Source organism: Artibeus jamaicensis, unplaced genomic scaffold, assembly GCF_021234435.1.
Source record: "Artibeus jamaicensis isolate MK-2021 breed Jamaican fruit bat unplaced genomic scaffold, CSHL_Jam_final contig_473, whole genome shotgun sequence".
Classification (NCBI taxonomy): domain Eukaryota; kingdom Metazoa; phylum Chordata; class Mammalia; order Chiroptera; family Phyllostomidae; genus Artibeus; species Artibeus jamaicensis.
Window position 1 is genome coordinate 945407 of NW_026521851.1, and position 19831 is coordinate 965237.

At 54.2% G+C, this 19831-nt stretch overlaps 2 long non-coding RNA genes across 3 annotated transcripts; both read right to left on the minus strand.

The window, feature by feature from the left end:
* Positions 1-1005: 1005 nt before the first annotated feature.
* LOC119042952 (uncharacterized) lies at positions 1006-2499 on the minus strand. Its single transcript, XR_008392134.1, has 3 exons — positions 2196-2499; positions 1649-1884; positions 1006-1092 (listed from the first exon to the last, which is right to left on the minus strand). It is a non-coding gene; the product is annotated as an uncharacterized LOC119042952 (long non-coding RNA).
* A 9473-nt stretch (positions 2500-11972) lies between these two features.
* Positions 11973-18522, minus strand: LOC119042948 (uncharacterized). Of its 2 annotated transcripts, none has more exons than XR_005081330.2 (3): positions 18301-18522; positions 17608-17734; positions 11973-13895 (listed from the first exon to the last, which is right to left on the minus strand). It is a non-coding gene; the product is annotated as an uncharacterized LOC119042948 (long non-coding RNA). The 2 variants fall into 2 exon arrangements; XR_005081329.2 differs by having other exon boundaries at positions 18150-18522.
* Between the last annotated feature and the right edge of the window lie 1309 nt (positions 18523-19831).

Genomic DNA, 19831 nt, shown 5'->3' on the forward strand with positions numbered 1-19831 from the left:
CTCAAAGGTGGTCACTGGCCCTATGAGCCCCAGGGGACATCCACGCATTCTTCCAAGAATGAAGAGAAAGGATTGCCTCTCCGGGGACCCCTCAGCCTAAGAGCAGGGAGGCCATGGAGATGGCAGACCCATCTCTCCCCAACTGGGTGGTATGGGGGAGGGTCCTGCCCCTTTCTAAGCCTCAGTTTCCTCATCTGTTAAATAGCCACAATCCTGTGTACCTCACGTCTGTGCAACCAGGCAGTTGTTCTGATGAAATGAACCTAGCCTGTTGGTAAGCAGGAAGCTTTAGAGCTATTTCCACCAGATGACCCCCAGCCCAGCCCAGCCTTATCTTGGGCCCTGCCTCCTGAACTAGTGGGTCGAGGACAGCCAGTGGGGCCCATGCCACCGCGCCACAGACCCTCACTGTCTCCCTCTCTGTCATCGTTGTTTTGACCCCAGAGGATACCTAAGCACCTGGCTCCTGCAGATTCTTTGGGAGAAAAGAAGCGTCTTAGGCTCTTTTGGGGCTTCAGGCCACACCATCCACTTTCCATCTACCCGCCAGTGCACAGCCAAGGAGGAGCAGAAGTGGCCACTCGGTAGAAGGAGAATTTCCTCTCTGGTATTGATCAGAACGGCACCACACCCTTGCACCCTGACCTCTGGGGGGGGCCATCCCTCTCCTTATCACCAAAGGTGACCTGCGCCTTGGCTCCCATCTCCACTGTGGGAGCAATTCGGAGCCTGTCAGAACTCCAAAGGTGGGGCAAAGGCCCAAGTTGTTTTGGGCCTTTGGGGTGAGCAAAGAAGTCTTCGTCCCCAGAGACCACCGTGGACCCAGAAGAAGTCCTCAGGGCCTCCCTTTTCTTCTTGTTCTTTTTTTTCCCCCTTTTTTGCAGATGGCTGTATTTAATGAGGAAGTTCTCTCGGCATGAAGGAAAGGAAACCTTCACCGCCCCACTCCCAGGAGCCTATCAGCAGTGAGGCGAGAACATCCTTCTGCTCAAGTCCCTGGAGAGTAGCTCCATCCACCACGTAGCCAGGGGTGGGAAGGCACAGAGGATGGGATCATATCTTCTACCTCGCACAGGTGAATTCCTGCAGACACTTCCAGAAAGAGAAAATGGAAGTTATACTCCATGCTATAAAAAATAAAAAGAAAATGACTTAAGGAATACATAATCCTGAAACTACATAAGTCTTCATATCGAAACCTTCAGAGGGAGATACATTTTATCCCCATTTTCCAGATGAGGAAACTGAGGCCAAAGAAGTGAGGAATTCCCCAGGGGGCACAGTGCTAGGGCCAAGAGCTAAACTGCTCTGGAGCCAAGGTCACACAGCCCCTCCAGCTTTTGACAGCACCATGGCTGCCCCATCATCGCTCCTTGCAGCTGAGGATGTCACAGTTCGTCATCCATGGAGAACTGTCACCTCCTTGAAAACTCGGGAACTGACACTTCTCAAAGCAAATATGTTTCCCAACTTGAGGTTAATGATAAAGCTGGGAAAACGCAAGAGACTCCCTGTTCCCTCGCCCACGTTATCAATATGTGACTTAGATTTGGGTGCCAAGTCAAATTTCTCCCGAACTCTATCCTTAGTGGTGACTTATTAAAGAGTAAATCAAACTTTGCTCTAAGGGAAAAGTAAATATACCCACTTTCCATGCGATGCTGGACCCTGCGTCCACTTCCTGGTTCCACTGTTGACTCAGGTTGTAGCAGAGATAAGTGACCGTGCACTCACTGCACTTCCCGGGGGGTCAGCCCAGGTGGGCCCCCAGGAATTCTGGGAGCTGGAGGTGCAGTCTGCAGTGGCACCTGCGGCTTTGGAGAGGGGCATCAGACAGGAAGTGATGGCACGGTGGGGGTGGTAGCTGCTTGTCCTGCTTCCCTCCTTTCAGGAAAAGGGGTCACTTATTTGTCACATGGCCCATTAAACCCTCTTTGCCGTTTTCTGGCTCTGACCTCACCCACAACGACTGGGACTGAGATGGGCAGGGCTGCACTTTTGGACTCAGATGGCAGGGAGGATAAGAGCAAAGCTGGCGAGAGTCAACTCTAATCACACAGCCAGCATTTTCAAGGAAACAAACAGAAATCGGCAGAAGTGGGTCAGCCCTGCACACGAGGTTAGAGACAGGAAACTGGGGCAGAGTCCTGGGTAGAAGGATAAAAGTTTACTTTATAAATACAAATTCACACTACCTTTCTGCCCTGACTCCGTCTTCCCTTTATTCTTCCCCTCTCGGTCTTTTGCACACACAGCAAAACAGAAGTGTCATGTCGAGTCACTGGTCCATCTTCTCAAGCCCAAACTCTCCCCTTTTCCCTGAGGCTGAACAAAAAGATACTTTACAAGAACCCAACTGAGAGGCAGGCAGTGAGGAGACGAGGAACACGCACTGGACCCATCCCAGGGCTTCGGCACCCTCGGGGCCCGTGGCTGAAGAGGCGAGGGCAGCCAGCCAGGAGCAAAGGGCTTGGTCCCCAAGGGACTGACCCCCCTCTCTGCAGCACCCTCCTGGTCCCCACCCCCTTGACCTGTGACATTTCATGCATCATGCACACATGCACTCAGACACATGGATGATACACACCTACACACGTGTCCTGTGCTCGTATGCACACATGGCACACACAACACACACTGTTCCCATGTGCACACCAGCATGTGTGCATACACACCAGAGAGGCACACACACAGTTCCCGTGCACACACGGTACGTGTGCACACACAGTGGACATGCACGACCCAGAGAGCGGTGGCTGCTCTCCCCGTAACCTTAAGATTCTGGCAGTGCTCTGCACACTCCCACACGCGGCAGGATTTCATTTCCTTGTGGCCTCAGTGACGTGATGGGGAGGGTTTATCAGTCTCACCAAGAAAACAGACAGGGGCAGAGGGCAGTCAAGTCTGACATGCGCTGACCCCAGGCCGATGCCAGGGCCAGGACAGAAACTGGCAAGGTGGGTTTGTGTGGTGGGAATCAGCGTGCCAGACTGGTAACACAGCACTAAAAATACCCTTCTTCCAATGTCATTTAGAATTCACTGAGCAATTAAAATAGCTCTCGGACTGGGCAGAACAACCTGGATGACACGCTGACATGCAGACGTGCATGCACCGATATGCATCCTCACACGCACTTAACATGTGCAACAGTGACCGGGGGACCCTGGCACTCTGGGAGGGGCTGGGTGTGGAAGCGGGTCCCCGCGCGCCCTCTCTCTCCTGCTGTAGAGCTCAGGCGGGGGCGGCCGACAAGCAGGGGCACCCCCTTCGGCTACCTCCCCCCACCCCGATCTTCCCGGGGCTGGCAGGAGCACAGGCCTGGTCCTGAGGTTCGGTTCAAACGCAGACTGGTTTCGAGGCCGGGCACAGCCCCGCCCCCACGCATGCGGCTGCCCTCGCTGCACTGTGGCCCCTGTGCCTGTGCCACGGAACGGTGTCCACTTTCACTCATCTCAGCCCCAGCGTGGCTGCTGCACGTATGGGCCCTGGAGCTCCCGGCTCAGGTTTCCAGAAGGACGTCACATCTGCCGGGGCTCGAAGTTCCCAGAAGGCCAAGGGCATGGAGAGCAGTTTTCAAAAAACATACGATTTTTAAAGAGCTGCTTGTTTTATAACAAAACAAGCCCCCAGGCTGATTAATCAAACACAGACCCACTGAAAAATCTGCACAAATAGATGATTTTTTTTTAACTTGGGGTTTTCAGGGTGGGATTTTGGGGCAATGGGAGGGAAGCTGCCCTGTCGAGATAAACTCTGTAAGAACATGGGCAAAATTCCCTTTTTGATCACTAGTTGTTTTTTTTTTTTTAATGACAAAGTCACACAAGAGAGGAAATGAAAAGGGAAATTTTTAGCTTTCTCATCCGTCCAGAAAGCCCCGGCGGTTTCGGACCCCTTGGGGGTAACTGCCGGGCCTGTGGCCCAGCAGCTCTCCCAGGAGGCCTTGCGTCACAGCCGTCAGCTCAGTAAGGAAGTACAGTCACCAAACCACGAGCCAGCCCCCTCCTGAGCCCACATGCTGCTGCAGAGGGTTTTCAAACAAGAGACTTTCCTGTTTTTGAAACCAGCGAATCCACAGGTCTTACAGGTTACTCAAATTAACTTATCACTTGCAGCAACCATGGGCGTGAGTTGCAAAACTGCTTACTTGAGCCTTGCCCTCCCTCCCTCACTGCAGACATCCATTTACTCACCAGAGACGGGTGCCAACTGCTGACACAGGAGGAAAACATACTAGTTACACATTAAGCTTTACAGTTAGAGTATCTGTGCCAGACCCCGTCCAAACGGCACTGACTCAGATAACCACTCGGAAGAAGCCTCCATGGAAACCAACATGCAGGCGGACCGGTGTTGCTTCCTATGGTGGGATTATTTTTCACGCACACACAAGCGTGCCAATGTAGTGTACAAAATCATCACAGTTATAGGAAACGATTACATTCATCATAGGATGTGTGGCAAATCTATTGGAAAATGTTAAATGCAGCCAAAGGCACCCCAAACCACTAATGAGGCTGCTGGGAAATAAACGCATTATACAAAAGCACGGGGCATGGGAGAAAGACGTAAACTATCTGATGCAAACCTTCCATGGTATGCAAGGCGGGCTTGTTTTTTCTCTTGAGTGAATAGGATTCCAATTAAAGGGGGCACTACAGAACTGATGAGCTAAATCCGCCAACTTCCCTCCTCCCTGCCCAGGACAGCAGCTCAAGAGACAGGCCGAACCGAGCGACCACATGTGACAGCCGTGTCCTGGTTCAGCTTCCACCCTGGCTAGGGCCAACGTGGCACGGCTCGAGCCATGCCTGCAGAACTGACCCTGGGCTCCCTAGCTGGCAGCGTCTGCCCCCACAGTGCACAGCTGAAGTTCACAGAGGGCGTCAGAAGTTAGGGCAGCTTCTGTTTCCAGAAACTGCCCAATCAGAGCGCAGATGAACAATCTGTGGACCTGATTCTTGCAGCCACCGCCAGTGACCTCTACGCTGACTTCACAGAATCCGCATGGCAAAGGGAATCTAGCAGACACTTATCTTACCTCACACTTTTTGGTCTTTTGGGGTCAGAGTCGACACTTAGCTCATCCCAAAAAAAACACTCACATCTTCCAAAAACAACCTGCTCTCCATTGAAGCACGCTGGTATTCTGTTTATCTTGTCTTATTGTTCTGCATTCCAATAAATCTGCTCTGGCACATTGGGATGGACACTAGAAAATCACTGTGCTGTGATTTTTTTGTTTGCGGGGGGGTCCCTCCACATATTCATACTCCCCTGTCATGTGAAATGTGAGAGTACAAATGGTACAATACCGAAAAGTGTCAGAAGCAGACCTCGCAAAGACTGTGACTGGCCTACCGCAGCATAGCACAGTGAATCCTCGGGGAAAGCACAATAAAATAAAAGAACTCCAGAGAATTCCAGCCTTCCACACAGGCCAAGTAGAGAGTTTTAATTGTAACACTCGTTGGCAAGTCCTCGTGCTGTGTGGAAAGTATCCTGTTCTTCAGAAATGTTTTTAAAATCATGTCTTTTCCAGTCTTCCTTTGGAAAAGCCATTGCTACAAAAGTAACAGGATTGAGAGCAGCTTCCTGACCTCTGTGGACTGTGGTGAGTCAGGAACCTCGGGCCCGGCCGCTGCTGCCTGACTTGGACAGACGGGGCTTGCGGGACAATTGCCCAACTTCCTCACGCTGGCCGGGTCGACCACAGCTCTGGGCCCTCTCTCTAGGGGAGAAGCGTTGCCCAGTGAGAAACACTGCCTCTCCGGTTGCACGCCACCACTGACACGGTCCCCAAGCTTGTGCCACCAGGCATGCTTCCAGAACTTCATGTTCCCTGCTACCCTGGGCCTTGCAGCCGAGATGCCAAGGAGGGCACTAGGTAATAAGCACTTTGGACATAGGACACTGCAGTAGGTCTTCCCATCACTTACAGGAAGTTCTCCTTGTGGGGTCATTACCACCCTGGTCCCTCAGACCAACCAAACATAAAGGAAAATAGTACGGGTGGCCAAACATGTGCCCTCATAGTTGCGTCTGTTAAAAGTTCCTCATAACAGACAGAGCTCACTCAGCTTCTCTATTTTGAATAACAAAATACCCTGAAAGGAATTCAATTAATGCTATCTAGGATGTTTACAGAAGTTGCCTGAAAAGATAGTTTTTTTAAATCAAAGAAAGTTTTAAAAATCTTGTAGTTATTCTTGAAGAGATGACCTCCAATGGCAAGTATGAGGTATTGTAAGCAAGTCTTCTAAAGTTCATTTTTCTTTTAATTCTTATGAAAATTTTCAAATTACTAAGGAAAAGCATAGAGTAGGAAAAAGGTCCTTATTCCCATCACCCAGTAAGTATCCAGTAATTATTCAGACTTCTACTCCTTTTCTTCCCTTGTCATTGGTCTGCGCCTTTGCTCTTTTGCTCTTCACTGAGCTGTCTGGGAGGAGACCCCCGCCTCCTGTGGCGCTGCCCTCTCTACTTTAGTGCGCATTGTTGAGACGCGAGGACACCTGCTTACACGGCCACAACCCCGCCAACGTCGCCTGCAAAGGCAGTACAAGAAGAAGTCCGCTTTATGGAAATCACAAATGGTGCGTGGACTTCACTCTTGAAATAGCATTTCCAGTGACCATGACCTACAAACCCCCAAAGCACGAAATCTCAGAGACACTCAGGCAGAAGCGAGAGGGTGTGTTCCAGAAGGCTGAGTGACATCACTGGACAAGGGCTTGAGTGGTGACAAAGCGCCCGAGCGAGGGAACATAGGGCGACCTTTCTAAATACGTATACTTCTGCATGCAATTTTAAATATACACATGATTAAATCAATAGGTTAATTTTACAACTATTTCACTTGCATCATTAAAAGCGTATATAGTCAAGCCGGCCAAGGAAAGGGACACACAAGACTTTTGTAACCTGCTCATTGGGAAATGGGATGTTGCTTCAGACCTGCAGTTGCACTGTGGCATCTTCGACCCATTGCCTGCCAGCCCCTGCCAGGCCTGCTCTTCCTAATGAGAGCATTTGCATGTCTACGAGGTGCCAGGCCCTTTTGTGCATGCCAGCCTTCTGAAGGACGGCCTGCCACCCCCTCACTGTTACGGGCGAGAAAATGGAGGCTTCAAGAAAGTGAGTTCATCTCTGGAGGAAAGAGACGGAAGAGGGGCCTGACTTACGCTCTGCTCTACGCCGCAGCCTCGATGGGCTTTTTCCCCTCCCTTTCCCCAAGCAGCCACTTTAGTTCCACCCTGGACAGGTGGCAACATCAAGGTCTCTATCACAGCCTCAGATGGAGGAGATCAGGGAGGCTGGGAAGGTTCAGGGCCTGCGTGAGTCACCGGGGGACCCCTTGCTTCATTTTGTCCTCAACAAATCGTTGCTCTGGCTTCAATGGGCTGGTGATAAGGGATGGATGACCCCACCAGATAGCCTCTTAAGTCCCACTAACACGAGTGACAGCCTCCACCGGAAGACCGGGTGGACAGGGGCTTCTATCACCTTCTTTACGTGTCCCCCTGGCCCCTGTCAGCAGGCGCAGCAGCTGCCCATTCAGACTCGCTGCTCCGTCTGACAGCTCTGTTGCCCACGTCCACTGGTATCCACTCCCACAAAAGGAGGAAGAGAAACTCCCCAAAGTCAGCTGTGCTGGGCATGTGGCCGGCACACACAGGTTAGTGCTGCACAGGAAACACAAAACAAAACAAAAACTCAGGGACTCTGTTTACCACCGTCTCTGAACTACCGGGGAATCCCCAACAAGTGGCTAAACCTTCTTCACTGCAGTGCCTTTACCATTAAAATACAATACTGGAGGATCATGGCTGAAAAAATAGCCAAGTAGTATTATCCACTTAAGGTGAAAAGCGCCATATAAATGCTCCTGAGGCCGGGCCTTAAACAGTCACATATGGTTTCAGGAAAAGCACCCCAGTGCATCGGCTAACCGTAAAAACATGCAGAAGGGAAGCAATCTGGCTGCAAATGAACTGCAAATTGATAAACATTTAGTTGCTAACGCCGTGTTTATTATTTTTTACTAGGATAAAAATTAACTCGTGTGGCCTTGGCCAGAAAGCAGATTGAACTCTACCACGTGGGTGGTGAAATCGGTATTTCTTTAGCCTCGAGTTACACACACCAGCCAGCTCCGATCTTACTTGTAAACAGGCCCTGGGGTCTAGACCACAGAGCTGGGGGTGCTTCTGGGAAGCGGGGTCACGGCTTCAGAAAGGGCAGCCTTAGGCGGCCAATGCACCAAAAGGGTGGCTGTCTTGCAGAAGCTTAGGAGATAGGGCCGCCCCCATCTTTGGGATGCTACATTCCCAAGAAAGAAGTTACTGCGCGCCAGAGAATTGCTGTCACCCCGTGAAGCCAACGCGGGGTGCAGCGAAGCGGCCTCGGGGCAGAGAAGGGGGTGCAGGGACGCGGGGTCTGCCCGGCAGGGGGCGGGACTGAGCTGCCCGACCCGGGCGCCGCTGGCCACGTGACAGCCTGTCCTGCCCCTCGTCCCGGGCCAGCCCCGCGGAAGGTTCCTGTTGCGCCACGCCACGCCCCGCCCCGCGCCACCGCGGGCTGAGTTATGACTCATGGAAATCCCCTCTGTTTCAGGGAATCAGGTAGCTTTCAAAGGCCCCACAATTAATGGCTCTTTGGTCCAGGGAGTACGGCTCAAAACAAAACAACAGGCTGCAGGCTACAGGTTTCAAAATGGGCTGATGGATGGCTGTTACCCAGTGGCGGGGGCCCGGCCTGACGTCAGCAAGATGTCCCTCTTCCTCGGCCCGGCCCCTCCTGCTCCCTCTCCGCCCACTCCCGCCCCTCGTTCCTCCCTCCTTTCCCCTCTGTCAAGGAGACAGAGGACACGGGGTAGCTCTGGGAAATGGCTCACTGTGTTACAACATAGCTCGCAGACTCGGAAAATTCGGGGGACCCTCAGCCACCGTCTAAACTGGCAAGCCAGAAACACATGTGACTCCGGAGGAGGGGAGGGGCAGCTGGAAAGCAAACCGAGCCACCAGGGCGCATTCCTCCTGGTCCGGCGGTGGCACAGCCCGAAATAGACTCCCGGAGCTGCCTCGCCGCACTCCATCCGGCCCCTCCCCTCCCCTGGTCCCCTCGCTTGTGCCTCCTCCACCTCCACTCTGCAGAGGCGGCACCAGCTGCCCCCCGTGTGAATGCAGAATGATCTGGAACAGCGATTTTCAACGGGTGTGCCCCAAGGATTTTCAAAACATGCAATACCTGACTAGTTAGTCAGCCACACTGACCTCTTTTACCTTAGTTTGTCAAATAAAGAATGACAACAGCCAACCCGACCATAGCTGTCTGGTGTGAATGAACCAAAATTATACCTGTTGTTTTGTTTTGTTTTGTTTTGTTTTGTTTTGTTTTGTTTTGTTTTGTTTTGTTTGTCAGATCCGCAAAACAGATACACATTTTTGGTGTGCTGCAGAACATTGGCCGTGTGTTTACGTGTGCCGTAGATGAGAAAGGTTGACAGTCGCTGCCCTGGAACCAGGGTTCCAAGGCCAGGTCAGCATTTCCAGCCTGACCCTGCAATATTTGTGTTTCCCCTCCAGCTTGTTTTTCACTGGCGCCAAGGCAAACAGCCCCTGGCAGGACTGCTGGCAGTGGTCATGGGGTGAGCGATGGTGGAGAGGGCAATGCCCCTGTGGCTCTTAATTGCCATGCAGCCTCAGCAAGACCTCTTGGGGCTGAGAGTAACCTGACCCTGTCCTGCTTTGTCCAGGGAAGCGCTTTAAAAGCAGAAATCTGCCCCAGACCTCCTATCAGGAAGCTTGCTTCCAGGCAGCAGGGCGAGGGAGCAGGCCCAGGCCCAGGCTTGTGGTGGCTCCTCCCTCATCCCTTAGTTGGGACAGCAGGGCGGCAGAGGACCTTGAGACAGAGAGCACTTGGTAAATAGGAGCCTCCAAATGATCTCCCGCAGCATGAGGTTCCCGTGAAAAGCATATTGGCGATGGAAAAAAAAAAAAAACACGCGCCAAACGCCGCGTGAGTTCACACAAATCTATTCAGAAAGGAGCCCTGGAGCCTGAAAGAGAACCCTGAGTGCGCATGGGCGGGCGGGTGGGGGCTGTGCGTGGACTGTTGTCAGCAGGTAGCTGGGCTTCAGCCGTGGGGCCGGCTGAGCACACACAGCGGGCCCTCAGCAGAGATGTCGGAAGGACGGCTGAACAAGCAAGTGAATGAATGAAAGGAACAAATTTGTTTAAACACAACGGAAGCAAAAAATGAGCCCTGACTTTCTGGGAGATGAGGATGGGGTGGGAGCATGTCTGGGATAAAAACTACCTGGTTTGAAAGGGAACAGACTTCTGAACTGTAAACGCAAACCAGGAGTCTGACATAGGACTCAGTGACAATAACCACATTGAATGACATGAGTTAATCACGTCCCTCATACCAGATACTGACAGTATCTGCACAGCATCCTTGTGTGTGGTTCTCGTGGCTGCCTCAGGAGTCGGGCACTAGCTGGAAGGTATGTCGACTCTTTGGAGCAGCAAAGAAGAGAGCCCTGGACCCCGAGGATTTTGGGGGACTCGGGGCAGGTCTGCAGTGGGCACAACCCAGGCCTGTGTCCACGTCCCCTCTGAGAGGGGACCCTTGCTCTCCTGCTGACTTACCGGCAGAGAACCCTAGGGCAGGACGGAACGCTGCTGTCCAGGCAACGTGACCAGTCACCTCCCACTGCTCTGCTGCTCCTCCTCCCTCAGAAGCACCAGACCTCAGAGGAAGCCCCGTGAGCCTCGTGTCTGCTCCACGGGGACCACCCGGACTAGCCTTGGTGGGCCTTCTCTGCACCGTCTGGGAGCATGGTCCAAACTTCTAAGACATTAAGGGACTTGGATAAGCAGAAGTGACACCCAGGGGCCTGTTCCCTGGGCGGGGGGGTTTGCTGTGGACGTCTCTCACTTTTGAGAGAGGAACAAGGAGCAAGGGTTTCACCTGATCGAAGTGTCTGTGCTTGCAGGATCCCCCTGCACGACAGAGATCCCATCCTGCACCTCATGTTTCCTCTCCAGTAGACACACCTTACTCACTGTGGCCACCTCAAGGGACCTCTCTGTCCTTCAAGGTCTGCATGTTGCTCTGCTGAATTCATCTCCTTTATTTCAAACCTCCACACAGCCCTGACACCACAGATGTGCATTAGTAATGTGTCCCACGTGGGCACGTGTGCAAATCCTGTCGGCTCGTGTGAAAGTCTCCCCAGAGAGAGGTGGGCAGGCTCTGCTGAGCAGGACCCTGGGGGAGGAGCTCTTGCTTGAACACAGCCCGTGTCCTGCCGGGCACCAGCAGGGTGGCGGTCCACCTGAGCTCCCTTCCCACTCAGGCACCCTGGCCCCGCCCTCAGCCACCCCACACATCCCAGCAGACTGGATTCCCATCACCCACCCACTGACATTCCACTAAAAATCAAGACTGTCGACAGGTCCCAGAACACCACTCTGCACCCCGGCAGGTGTGTGATCTACCTGGACAAAAGGGCAGAATACGCAGCCTCTGCCAGCTGCTTGGGCAAGGGCTCTGTGAGCTGTTTGGCTAACAGCATGCAGACCAGTCTGTGCCCATGTCATGGGTGCAGAGACAAAGCGGATGCCCCCATGTCCTCCCGACACAGCAAGGTGCCAGTCTCTGCTAAACACCTCTGTGGCCGTGGAAGGTGGCACAGGTAATGGCCAGCGCATGTTCTCCACGGCCAGAGACACCTGGTTCCACTCCCACCTGGCTGGACCCCTGAGCTTCCATCTCATCCTCTGAAAAATGAGGATAATAGCTTCCTGAGGGGGCCGATGCAACACAGACAGACCCTCAGACTTACCGAAGATCCTCCATCTTTGAATCCACACCAACCCCAACTGTTAGCAGCATCCATTTTCACAGTGGCTTGGCACTAAAGACAACACCAGCTACAAAGGACTAAGCAGTTCTTATGATTCACGTGTGTTAAATGCTTTATTCCGATTCACACTAGCCTTGCAAGATAGGAACTGTTATCCTCATTCGACAAATAAGGAATCTGAGGCTCAGAGCACTTAAGTAACTTGCCCGGAGTCACACAGCCAGGTCATGGCAGAGAGGGCTCCCGTGGAGGTCACAGCTGCTCCCCTGCATGCTCAGGCTGCGCGGCCTCCTGGCGAGTTGGTGCCAGTGGGGCTCAGATCTCACCATGGCAACACAGTAAACGCCAAGAGATTTTGCCGAGGGCTACAGACATGCGCATGCCCCCTCGACCAAGGGCAACGCTGTCGGCCAGCATACCAGTCTGCCAAAGACTCGAGTTCGAAACCTGCCAGCTGAAAAGTTCTGATTTGGCCAGACGAACCCTGTGCACAGAGCCATGTAGGAAATAGACTAGGGCCATTCAAAAAAACTGTGACTCAGATGGGAAGTTCCTGCCCCAAAATAACACTCAGTAAACCAAACAGCCAACCCGTCGGAAGGCATCGTGTACATTTGGGTAATGATACACTTATTCTAAGTGTTGGAAAGGGAGAGTGAGAGATAAAACCCATTTCTGCACCAGCAGAGATGCGCCTTCTCCCTCCTTGGAGAATGGTGCCCGCCAGCCCAAGGGCAATGACTTGACTGCAGAGGCCGCCCCTGGTGGAGGTGTGCCCACAGGTGAGCTGTAACATAAACGTGCCCACGGGACAGGCGGGGGTGACAACGTTGGCTCGGAACGGTGGGAGGCGCTGTTCTGCCCCTCAGTCCTCTGTGCCTTCTTCAGTTTGTCAGCGATGGCAACTGCTTTGGAGCAATTCCTCGTTGGCAAAACCACGCTTGTTAAGAAGCAGGGAACCTGGAGCCTGGAGGGGCCTGGGAAGCCATTTGTTCTCTGTTGAAGCAGACCAGACTGTTCTTGCCAAATCAGACCCTGTCACCTACCAACCGTGAGTCCCGTGCAAGCGGTCGAGCCACTGTTGGGAGGAGAGATAATGGGCTGATATTCATCAGTGGCTGCATCTTAGCAAAGGAGGAGCGTTGCCTCCTCGCTGGTCGTATTCATGCCCCTTACCTTCCAGATCATTGCCTGGTAGCTCTTAGGATGGTTTCTAACTGTCAATATTTACAGAACCAGGCACTTAACAACAGCCAGGCAGGTTCAGTGTCTCCAAGAATGAGTCATGCCCATGAAGCCTTTTATCTGAGTATCACAGCTCCGACTCCATTGGCTAGAGCAGCCGGAAGTCACCAGGTCATGGAAAACACATGCATGGTAACCAATATTTATGAAAGCAAAGTATGGGGGGAGAGGGGATGGGTTTGGAAGCACACAGAGCTGCCTTTTCTTATCTGCTAGCTGATCAATACAGTTCTGGGGCGGGGCGGGAGCGGCAGAGAGATAGCACCAGGAGCCCGAGCCAGGCTCCACTGGCAGCGACATACATCCTAGCCACGCTGAGCGACACAGTGGCCTTGGCTGGAGAGGGAAAGGGCACCTGCCTCACACCAGACACACACCAAGGAAGGAAGACTTGGAGACACTGGACTGGGAGCAGGCCGACCACTGGCCTGGTCCTCTGAGCAAGCAAAGCAGACCCGTCTGCCCAGGTGGAAGCCCTCAGCTCTAGTCAAGCCCTAGAAGACCGTTTCTTTGGGCTTTGAAACCCCAGTTGTTCAGCAGTCACTCACTTAAAGGGCAGCCAACCCCCCGGGGCAGGGCACACCTCCAGTCTCCTCAAGTGGGGGATCCTGTGTGGCAACACACGGCGCGAAAAGAGGAAGAGGGCAGGGACGAGGGCCGGCCGAGGGAGGCTCTGCAGGAGGAAGCGGGCAGGAGGGGCCCCTCATGTGGCAGCTTTGTGACACTCTCACTGTGCAAGCCCTCCGTCCATCCCTGGAATGTGGTCACTTGTCTGTAGAAAAGAAAGGAAGCTTGTTTTCACATCAACATCAAGTGAAGAAATGCCACCACACTTCAGAAAATGCCACTATCAGTACAAGTGACCGTGTGCAAACTTCCCTCCCCAGCATGCACACAGAAGTGGGTTGCGACCACGTGGATGGCCAAGTCTTTGCCAAAGTCCATGGGGGATCCTGTACTATGCCACCGGGCCAGCTGGTCAACACCGAGCTCTGGACTCCCAGTTCCCTCTGAAATCAATGAGCTAGGCTTGGCTTGTGGAAAGTAGCTCATCGGGGACAGTACTGCTGCTCAGTAGTGTGCTGGAAAATGTCTTTGATCAGAAATGGTAGAAGAATGAGAAATATCAAAACGTACATACTGGGCCCTTGCTGGTGTGGCTCAGTGGATTGAGTGCTGGCCTGTGAACCAAAAGGTCACTGGTTGGATTCCTGGTCAGGGCACATGCCTGGGCTGCAGGCCAGGTCCTCAGTTGGGGGCACATGAGAGGCAACCAGTCACTATTTCTCTTGCTCATTGAAGTTTCTCTTTTTCTCTTTCTCCCTCTCTTCCCCTCTCTCTGTGAAAATGAATAAATAAATGATTTTTTAAAAACTTGCATACTGGGCACTTGAAAATGGGTCCGGCTTCTTACGAGGCCCGAGAGGTCTGAAGGCTCAGAGATGTTCCCAGACGTTTCCAGATTATTCCGTGATGAAATGAGCTTGTGGTTCCCGCAGAACAAGGGAGCCCGGCCCCACAGGCCGTGCCGGGCCCACAGATCAAAGGCCGGCCCTCCTGCAGCAGCTGCGTGAAAACCCGATGTTGGCATCACCTTTAGTCACAAAGAGCAGTAAGGGATGTACTTCATGGCCCAGCGACCGGTGTCACCCTGGCCCCTTCCAGCCACTGTGCACCAGGTGCCGGGGCTGGAGACGCGTGGTGAACGTGCCCCCAGCTGCGGACCCCGGCCGTCCTCAGACGCACACACGCGGGCCACGTGTGTGCACACACAGGCGCGGAGTAAGAATCTGTGGGGCGGAGAAGCAGCCAGCGGGGAGAATGGGGCTTCTGAATCTCTCCGAAAGGCTGCATCGGAACGTAGAGTTTCTGTAGGCCAGCGGCTGCTGGGCGCCCTCTGTTTCATTTCCCCGAGTTCCTGCCTTCCTCCGGGGGTAGAGGTAAGGAGACGCTGAGCGTGAGGGGCTTGAGAGAAGTGTGGTGAGAGGGTGGGCCCATCGCTGTTCCCCTTTCCGTCTTCTCAGGGACAGCCTGCAGAGCCCCCGGAACACTACGGGCGGGCACACGCTCGGCGGAGGGGTGGCGATGTTGCCTTAGGCTGCTGAGGCTGCCAGGACACAGTGCCTCCGACTGAGTCGCTTAAACAACAGAGATGTATTTCGTCACAGCTCCGGGGCTGGAGGTCCACGACCACGGTGTCGCACGGTCGGTTCCTTCTGAGGCCTCCGCTCTTAGCTGGTCCGTGCTGCCTTCTGCCTGCAGGTCTCCCTTCACCCCCACTCCGTATGCCTGTGTCTTCGTAAGATAAGGACTCAGGCAGACGAGCTGAGGACTTCATTTTAACTTAAAATTACCTCGTTTTAACCTAGCTACCTCTTCAAAGTCCCCGTGTTTGAATATAGTCCGTGCTGAGGCCCTGGGGGTCAGGACTTCAAGCATAACAGAGGGGGAGGAGGAAGAGGAGCCAGCAAAGCTCCCAGAGCCCGTGCTCTGGGCTCAGCTCTGTGCCAGACAGTAGAGCTCAGACAGGAGAAGAGGATCCGGCTGCGACTGAATGACTCAGTGGCAGCCCCAGGGAACGGGTGGACGGAAGGATCAACCATGAATGAATTGATGGACAGACATCGGAACTGGTCCCGGAGCCCAGGGGGCTGAACAAGGAACCACACTGAGTCCAGAAGTGTAGGTGAGCCGGGAGCTGGCCGCTCCTGTCCACTGCCACCTACGAGATGGCATGTCAGAGGTAATTGGGGAAGTTCAACGGCGAAAGACCGCTACTCCAGGTGCCGCAGGGAAGCCTGGCCAGCTCTTGTCCAGTCAGCCAGAACTGAGAGCAGGAGCCCCATGCACAAAGGTGGGACACCACCAGAGGGAATGTAGACTCTCTTCTATGCTCACCCTGCTGTGCACCCCCGGGCGCAGGGGACACATCCCGCTGTGGGTCACAGCAGCCCAAGGCCACAAACCAGGTGGAAAGCCCCCACAAGCAGCACCTAAAGTTCACTGGGCGAGGCCACCTGCCACAGGCCACCGCCAGCTGCTGTGTGGTGACGGGACGACGCTCTGTCCCTGAGATCTTGTCAAACCCATGAAATGAGAGTGAAAGTGTCCACATCCTCCTCTCCATCCCCTTAAAACACTGCCTGAGCCCGAGACCGCGGCCATAGCAAGGAAGCGGAGCGAGAGGAGCAGAAAGACAGCAGGCCCGCCCGCTGCAGCATCAGCACATTCTTCCACTTCCTGCGAACGCCTCAGCTGTGACTTGGTTGTTATTATTATCTGAGCGTTTACTTAGTCAGTCTTCAAAGACATTTCCAAACGGGTATTTTTGTGACTACACGGAGGCCAGAGTTCCTCCCACCGTCCCTCAGAGCTGGCAGGGGCAGGCCAGCTGACTGTCATCTGACCCCGCCGTGCGTGCAAACCTTGACCCGGGTCATGTCCTGTCTTCCAGGCTCCCCGTGAACCCTGGTCAGCTCTGGCTTGAACAGCAAACACACAAGTACCTACACGTACGGACCTCCCTCAAGCTGGCAGCCAGCACACCTCCCTCGGTGCAAACACAGCGGCCTCGGGACAGCCTGCCCTTGAATCTCTGCTTTGCAAACAAGCATGGGGCTAGAGCAGCGAGCTGGTATTTCCTCTGCCCTCGGAGGGATTTTTATGGGGTTTTCATTCGGTTTCATTTTTGCTGCTGCACTTCTGAGAATGGCTCCTTTGTTCTTCCTTCCCTTGTTGCTTAGATCCTCCAAGGCGGGCTGCTCAGAAAGCCGCACAGCTGAGGCCTCAGATGAGACCCGCCGCAAAGACGTAGCAGAGAAAAAACCCATCTTTCAAGGATTCTCCAGCACTGGGCTTTGGGACAGAGGAGGCACATCCCCCGCGTGTGTCCCTCGCCACCAGCCCAGGGGAGGCAGTGGAGGGCTGGTGGCCTGATGTCTGCCTGCCTAGAACGGGAGTCCCCTCTTCTGGAAAATCCGCCCTCCTGCACTAAGGTCCAGATGTGAGCTGCCATCCGCTCAGAGACCCTCCCCCAGGCACAGTGATTGAGCCAGTGACAGTCAGCTGACCCCGAGGAGGGCCATCACAGCTTCACCCTGGACTTGCTCTCACTCTCGGTCCCTCTGGCGAGGCAGCAGTGAGAAGTGATGAGCACTCCCTGCCGTGTGGAGGAGGCGTACCCCGCACGCTAAAGTCGGAAGCTGGCGGAAGATGATCTGAGACGAGAGAGCACCGAGCAGGGCCGGGCCCCTGCGGCAGGTGTCCTCACAGCCCCTTCCCCCTCACAGTTGTCACACGGAGCCTTTCTGGAAGCCCCAACTGGTTGGAGCTTCATTTCTCTGGCATGTGGTTAATAATAGAGTCTCATTAAAACCCTGATGATTAGACAGCAGCCGCCCTGCCTGAGCCGGACCAGCCGACCTCTGCGCCGGCCATGGAAACAGGAGGGGCAAGGGGCAGGAAGGAGGCGAGACAGAACTGACCTGGAAGAAGACCAGCGTGCCAGGTTACTGGGGCACGGAACACAGAGGCCCTGTCGCAGTTTTGAGACGTCGGTCTTCACCAAGTCAGCCCTTTCCTGACCATGTTCTCAGGGGCAGAGGCAAGTATCTGCATAAGTGAAGTGTTTCTTAGAACAGGTTTCAGGTGACAGCCATTTGATGGCACACTGGCAACAGCCCCTTGGAAAACCCCACGCTCTGGACTAAGAAGCCAGGCAGGACTCCTGCCGGGAAGGTGGCAGCTGCCCCTCCCATCATATTCTTGGCTAAGTGGACGAATGGACTCCAGAAGAGCCAGCTCAGCTGTCCACTCCGTCCTCTCATATCTGCCCAGGCTGAGCCCCTCAGGACTCCCCTAAATATGACTCCCAAATAGGAGGGAGCCCCTGAGGTGGGTGCAGACCCAGGAGGAGCCTCAGGCCTGAGTCCTGGATCCCTGCAGCTGGAACACGGGCAGGCCTAAGTCAGAGGGTCCACCCAACATGCAGAGAGGCCGCAGAATCCACCTTAATCCCCTCGCTCACCTGAAAGGGTCAAAGGAGGGCCAGCAACCACAGGGGTCAGAGCCTCCGTTTTGACTCCAAGTTCAAAGAAGCTAGCTAAAGCCACATGGGCCCCTGGCACCACCCTATGAAGCGGATTCAACCCCGAGTCAGAGAGGAAGCCGACACTCACTGAATCACCCGTCTACTTCCTCCGCCTGCAGCGGCTCAGCCACTTCCGAGGGGCGACTCACTGCCTGCCACTCGGAAAAGCTGATGCCCTGGAGGAGAGCGGGCAGGGCCACGCTCAGCACCACCTTCACTGTGGCCTCCCAGCCCCCCGCGTTTTCCACAGTGAGACTTCCCATCTTGTGACAGCCCCCGACCTGCCGGCACTGCCCTTGGCCGTGTTGTTTCTCACTTCCCTGTTCAGAAGGCAGACGCCCTTTCCAAACGCCATGAATCATCACCACGGAGCAACGGCCACTTGGCGAGGCCGGAAACCACTGCACACCAGACCAAAGAGGAGCAGCTCGCCGCTGCAGCCCGCCTGCCCCACTGGTCATCGCGGCACGGGTCACAGCCCGGGCTGCCGGACAGAGCTGCCGGCCCGGCACTCGGCTTTCCCACACCTACTCTCCGACCCCCTCTCGCACTAGGTCACTGGCAGCATCCGGCATCTCCAACTCCTCTAGTGGCTTCCTTGTTACACTGGCTACAGTGGAGAGACGACACGTCGTCCTCCAGTCCTCAGAGGGAGAGAAATGGCAGGTCCTTCCAGGACCGAGGACGCTGAGGTCCGGTGTCTGCAGCCCAGAGCGGGGCCGCCACCGGGTCAGGGGACTAGGCTCTCTGCCTGCACGTAGCTTTGCAGTCATGATATAAATGTCATCCCCTGTATGACCGGGACCAGGTGGCCTCCCGGTCATCATTCATCAAGTGCCCCAGCGCAGTGGCCAGTGAGTCTGGGAATGAAAAACCAGTGAAGGAGCTTCGGTCTCGCCTGCGCCCGGCCCCTCGTGGAACAAGGAGAGCCTCGTGTGACGCCATCGTTTCTGCCCCCGCGTAATCACAGACAGCGCTGTCCGAAAGAAAATGATCGAGGAAATGCAAATCCACACAGTTTATCACATCCGTTTCAACCCATCAGATTGACCAGAGCTTTAAATATCGACGGCGGCAGCGGCCGATGCCGGCCAGAGAGTGGGACACGGCTGGTCCCTCCCTGCTGGGACAGAGGGTGTTACACATTTCCCGGAGGCAGCGGGACCCTCTGCATTACCGTTATTGAGTAACATCTGACTCCTTAATTTCAAGGTTGGGAATTTATCCTTGACAGTTCAACCAGGAAAAGACACAAAGTACAAAGACCATCGCAGTGTGGTGAATAAATACAAACAAGAAACTGAAATAGTCAGATGTGATTGAGCAGCAATTATAGTACCTTTAGTAAAATACTATGCAGCCATCGAAAATAATCTTGGGAATCTATATCCCCAGCCAGAGAAGAGTATTTGCATGGATCATGAAGAAATATTTAGGCTTTTTAAAAAAGATTTTATTTGCTTATTTTCAGAGAAAGGGGAAGAGAAGGTTGTGGGCATGGTCTCCCCACTGGGGACCTGGCCCACAACCCAGGCATATGCCCTGACTGGGAATCGAACCAGCAACTCTTTGATTTGCAGGCTGACACTCAATCCACTGAGCCACACCAGCCAGGGTGG